Below are 6,096 nucleotides of genomic sequence, written 5' to 3' on the forward strand. Positions count from 1 at the left end.
GAGCCTCGAAGGGAGTGTTAACACTCGCTTGGAGGCTTTTGTCGCACTGTTTTGCAAGGGGACCAGCCTTTCTCGGTTGCGTTTTGTTCCGGTGGGTGCGCGAGCGCACCCGCCGGGTGTAGCCCCCGAGGCCTCGGAGGAGTGGTTTGACTCCTCTGAGGTCTTAATGCCTTGTGCAATGATTTGGCTGGTCTGGTCGTTCCCTCATGCGAGCTGGCCGTAGCCCGGGTGCACGGTCGGGTCCCAAGTTCTCGGGCTGGTATGTTGACGCTGTCAACGGTTTGGCCGGAGCCGGGTTTGCGAGAGCAGCCCCCGAGCCTCTGCACAGGGCGAGAGGACGCTCAGGGACAGACTCGACTTTTTTATATACGCCCCTGCGTCGCCTTTCCGCAAGGAGGAGGGGGGAAAGCGCCATGTTGCCCTCGGAGGGCGCCGAACATGGTGTCTCCGGTGAGCTGCTGGCGGGTAATCCGAGCGGACGTCCGTGCCCCATTCGCTAGGGGTCGGCTAGAGGCCTAGAGGCGTGCCCAAAAGTACCTGTGGGTGATCTGCCGGACCCGGTCCCCTGTCGACGGGGTCCGAGGGCTCGATGCCTCCCTCTGATGGGATTTCGTTACAAGATCGTTCCTGCTGGTCTCGGAAATGTCCTAGGGTACCTCGGGAGCGCAGCCCGAGCCTTGGTTATGTATCGAACGTACCCATGGTCATCCCTCGCTCTGTGTCTGAGGCGGCTGTGAACCCTTCGAGGGCCAGCCTTCGAACCCCTGATCAGTAGTGGGCGCGGAGCCCGAGTAGCCTGAGGCGATCGTTGAACCCTTCCGAGGGGCCGACCTTCGAACCTCTGACCAGTAGTGGGTGTGGAGCCCACGCGCTCTGAGGCGGTTGTTGAACCCTTCGAGGGGCCAGCCTTCGAACCTCTGATCAGTAGGGAGGCTCGGAGCCTGGTTCCTTCACAGAGAAGGATCCTTTTCAGGGTATCCCCCTTTCCCGGTCCCAGTTGTAAGAGAGAGAAAGAGGAAAAAGGAAAAGGATACGAAATCGAATGACGTGGCGTACCTCTTTTGACGCGGTCATTATGGTGAAGGTGAAGCGTCGCTTGCTTCTCTTGCCAGAGGCGCCGCCTGTGCCGCCGCGGAGTTAATGCGACGAGGCGTGCGGTTCGCGGGGCGGCCGTTGCGCGTGCGCGAGCCGTTCGAGGAACGGAACACGGGCGCGTTGTCTTTACGCCGTGAGAGAGGGTTCTCTTGCTGCCCCCGGATGGGACGTAAGCTTGGCTGACGACGTGACCGCTGCTCCTGCCCGCCTGCCACCGTTATTACTGCCGGCCCATTTTTGGTCGTATTGACCATCGCGCCAGGCTGGCACTGCTGGGTCGTGCGTAGGGTTGCCTCGAGTCGCGGTACTGGTTCCGCAGTCGAGGAGGCGTGGCAGTGGCGCGAGTGGCGATGCAGTTGCTCGCACGTAGCATCCGGCGCACCGGTTGCATGACGCGTGGGCCTGGGCTTCCATGCTGGGCGCGCTGGAAGTCGGAGAGGTGCGCCCACTTGGCGCGGTTGCATGCCGCCTGCATGGCTGCCCGCCCTTTCACCCGCTGGTCTGGGCGAAAGTGGAGGGACGTTTACAACCGTTGGACGGTTGCATGCACCGCGCGCTGCAGTTTGGCTTCTTCCGCCCTGAGCCGGCTTGCATGACGCGTGGGGCCCAGCCCCCGCGCCGTAGGGGGAGGACCTTGGAGCGTGCTGGAGAAGACTCATCCCGTGACGGCTGGGGATGCAAGTAGGGAGAGTCGCCTTTAAAAGGAGGGTGACCCCCTTAAAAGGCGACCATGTCTTCGCGCTCCCTCATGCATCGTGTCTTTCCACCTTCCGAGCCCCCGGATGGGGGATGCCCGCAGTCCTTCCGCCTTGTCGTTGGAGGAACGCAACTCCGTCGGAGTTGGTACCTTTCAGCCATCGTTCGGCTTCAAGGATTTTCATCACGCAGCCCGGCTGCACCCCCCCCGCCGGCGGTCACCCAAGACGGTGACCCCCAGTTTGACGGCGGGGAAAGCAAACCGGGCTGCGGCCTCTGCCTCTCCCTCAGCCTCAAGGATTTTCATCACCAGCGCTGGGGAGGGGAGTGTGCCGAGTTGGGGTCGGCCCCTACGTGGGCGGTGGCCCGCTCCTTCCCTCAGTGATCGGGGGGAAGGGCGCTTGCTGTCCGTGGCGCTGGCAGCTGCCGCGTGCCCGGCTCCCGGACCCGAGTGGCTTCGGAGCCGCTCCCGGCGCCGCCTTCCGCCACGGCAGCTGGAAGAGGTTCTTCCGCCGACGAGATAGTCGGGGCCGCCCATGGACCGACCCCCAACTCTACGGCCTTCTGCCCGTCCTTGCCTCACGAGTTTGGGCACGGGCGGGGGCCTCCTGGCAGCAGCATCCGCCCTGAGGTCATCGCTGCTGCTGTTCGGCCCCCCGGAGCAGAAGTCGTCGTCGCCGCCGCTGCTGGAGCGGGCGACGGCGTGCCGTGCGTCGGTCTTCTGTCGCTCCGCAGGCCCCCCGATCGATTGGGGTTGTTCGTACCTGCGGAGGTGGAACCGGAGTTCCATTTGTAATGGCACCTTGAGTGCCGATCTTTTGTTCATTGTGGCTGTCGGGGCCTGAACATGTATGTATTTTTGGCGTGGAGTCGTGCTTTTTCCTCATTTTCGAGCACTAAGACTCGCCTGTTGGTTGTCTGAACCGCTTCACCAGGCGTGAGTCGCCCCGTGCAAAGGTGACGAGTGAGGTATCCATATCCCGGAGGCATAGGAATCCCTCGGCTCGGTCGGCCTTGCTGTCCGAGGCTTCTCTCGCTTAGTTAAAGAAAACCCCTCGGCTGCTCTTCGATGAGTCGAGGCCAGGGGTAGCGGTGTCAGTATGGACAGAGGCAGAGTTGGCTCGAAAAAAGAGGAGTTGGTCGGCCGGAGCCTGGTCGTCCGTTAGCGGGACCGACGCCGGAATTGATCTGCCGAGGCCTCGGGCCGGGCTGATGTCCTCGGAGGACAGCTGGCCGAGACCTCGGGGTGACCAGCCGAGCCGCCTGCTCGGGCCGGATTCTCGGAGAAGACCCTGGCGGCGATGGCCCGAGCGTGGTGATGATGTCGTCCTTCAAAGTGGAGATCCTCGGACCGCGTCGCCGTCCAAGGCTAGGTCGGACCTCGCCGAAGGTGCAGTCGACGCTGAGGGTGTTGCTGCTCCCTTCAGCCGTCAAGATCCGAGCCTGCAGGATCGGATTGTCTTGTAGCGTGTGTTTTCTGCGGCCGCCGAGGCCCAAACACGCCCTCGCAGTGTTGTAAAGTTGCACTTCTTTTCCTCTTGTTTCGAGTATCTGGATTTTTTCGTCGGTAACAGAATTGTCTGTGCGGGCGAGAGTTGCTTTTCACGGAAGGTGATGAGTGAGGTATCCGTATCCCGGAGGCGTAGGAATCCCTCGGCTCGGTCGGCCTTGCCGCTTACGCGTGCTCTTGCCCGTCCATGGGGTTCTGTCACCGACGCAGTCGAGAAGGTCCAAAGAACCGCTTCGGCAGAGGAGCTTTCGAGCATGAAGACTTGTTCGGTCCGCGGAATCACCTATCCGAACGTGAGTTACTTATCGCAGAAGGTGATGAGTGAGGTATCCGTATCCCGGAGGCGTAGGAGTCCCTCGGCTCGGTCAGGCTTGGCTGCTTACGTGTACTCCGTCGTTTTCAGGATCCACTTTCGAAGTAGTCGAAAAGCACGAAAGACATTCTGGCAGAAATGATCTTTTTTCGAGGAAAAAAATTCAACGCAGAGGGGGTTCCCCCCTTTTAGCCCCCGAGGGAGGGTCGGGCTTTGCCGAGGCAAGGCTGACCCTTCCTTGATGACTAAACTTTGCATTGGAGCGAGGTATATGAATAACTTGAAAACATCTTAAGGGTAGAAGCGACGTAGCCGTTGGATGTTCCAAGCGTTGTTGTAGACCTCGTCTTGGCTGTTGGCCAGCTTGTATGTTCCGGGCTTCAGAACTTTGGCGATGACGAATGGCCCTTCCCAGGGAGGCGTGAGCTTGTGCCGCCCTCGGGTATCCTGTCGCAGCCGAAGCACCAGGTCGCCCACCTAGAGGTCTCGAGACCGGACCCCTCGGGTGTGGTAGCGTCGCATGGACTGCTGGTACCGCGCCGAGTGTAGCAAGGCCATGTCCCGAGCCTCTTCCAGCTGGTCCAGCGAGTCTTCTCGATTAGCTTGGTTGCTTTGGTCAGCATAGGCCCTCGTCCTCGGGGAACCGTATTCCAAGTCTGTGGGCAAGATGGCCTCGGCCCCATAGACTAGAAAAAACGGCGTGAAGCCCGTGGCTCGGCTCGGTGTTGTCCTCAGACTCCAGACCACCGAGGGGAGTTCCTTCATCCATCGCTTGCCGAACTTGTTGAGGTCGTTGTAGATCCGAGGCTTGAGTCCTTGTAGAATCATGCCGTTGGCACGCTCTACTTGCCCATTCGTCATGGGGTGAGCCACGGCGGCCCAGTCCACTCGGATGTGGTGATCCTCGCAGAAGTCCAGGAACTTTCTGCCGGTGAACTGGGTGCCGTTGTCGGTGATGATGGAGTTCGGGACCCCAAAACGGTGGATGATGTTGGTGAAGAATGCCACCGCCTGTTCGGACCTGATGCTGTTTAGGGGTCGGACCTCGATCCACTTGGAGAATTTGTCGATGGCGACCAACAGGTGCGTGTAGCAACCGGGTGCCTTCTGCAAGGGGCCGACGAGGTCCAGACCCCACACAGCAAAAGGCCAAGTGATGGGTATCGTCTGCAGAGCCTGAGCAGGCAGGTGGGTCTGCCTTGCGTAGAACTGACACCCTTCGCAGGTGCGGACAATTCTAGTGGCGTCGGCCACCGCCGTCGGCCAGTAGAAACCTTGCCGGAAGGCGTTTCCGACAAGGGCTCGAAGTGCCGCGTGATGGCCGCAAGCCCCCGAGTGTATCTCTTGTAGGAGTTCCTGACCTTCGGTGATGGAAATGCATCGCTGGAGGATGCCTGAGGGGCTGCGGTGGTAGAGCTCCTTCCCATCTCCCAGCAAGACGAACGACTTGGCGCGTCGCGCCAACCGCCGAGCTCCGGCTCGGTGGAGATATTGCAGGTACGGGGTCTGCCAGTTTTGATTAGGCGTGACCCCGCTTCGCTCCTCCTCGACGCGCAGTGCCTCACCCTCGGGGGCCGAGGGTACCTCGGGCTGAACCGAGGATGCCTCGGGCCGAGCCGAGGGTGCCTCGGGCTGGGCCGAGGGTGCTTCGGGCTCGGGCGTGTCGTCGATCTTGACGGAGGGTTGATGCAGGTCTCGGGAGAAGACGTCGGGGGGAACCGTTGTTCGCCCCGAGGCTATTTTAGCCAGCTCGTCCGCAGTCTCGTTGTAGCGCCAGGCGATGTGGTTGAGCTCGAGCTCGTAGAACTTGTCTTCCAGGCGCCGAACCTCATCGCAGTAAGCCTCCATCTTCGGGTCGCGGCAGTGGGAGTTCTTCATGACTTGGTCGATGACGAGCTGCGAGTCACCGCGAGCGTCGAGGCGTCGGACCCCTAGCTCGATGGCGATCCGCAACCCGTTGACCAGAGCCTCATACTCGGCCACATTGTTGGACGCCGGGAAATGGAGGCGCAGCACGTAGCGTAGGTGCTTCCCGAGGGGCGAGATGAAGAGTAGGCATGCGCCGGCTCCTGTCTTCATCAGCGACCCGTCGAAGAACATGGTCCAGAGTTCCGGCTGGATCGGAGCGGTTGGGAGCTGGGTGTCGACCCATTCAGCCACGAAGTCCGCCAAGACCTGGGACTTGATGGCCTTCCGAGGGGCGAACGAGATTGTTTCGCCCATGATTTCCACCGCCCATTTTGCGATTCTACCCGAGGCCTCTCGACACTGGATGATCTCCCCCAGGGGGAAGGATGACACCACAGTTACCGGATGAGACTAGAAGTAGTGTCGCAACTTCCGCCGCGTCAGGATCACCGCGTACAGCAGCTTCTGAACTTGTGGGTAGCGGGTTTTGGTCTCGGACAGTACCTCGCTGATGAAGTAGACTGGCCTCTGGACGGGCAATGTATGCCCCTCTTCTCGTCTCTCAACCACAATC

Source organism: Zea mays, chromosome 3, assembly GCF_902167145.1.
Source record: "Zea mays cultivar B73 chromosome 3, Zm-B73-REFERENCE-NAM-5.0, whole genome shotgun sequence".
Classification (NCBI taxonomy): domain Eukaryota; kingdom Viridiplantae; phylum Streptophyta; class Magnoliopsida; order Poales; family Poaceae; genus Zea; species Zea mays.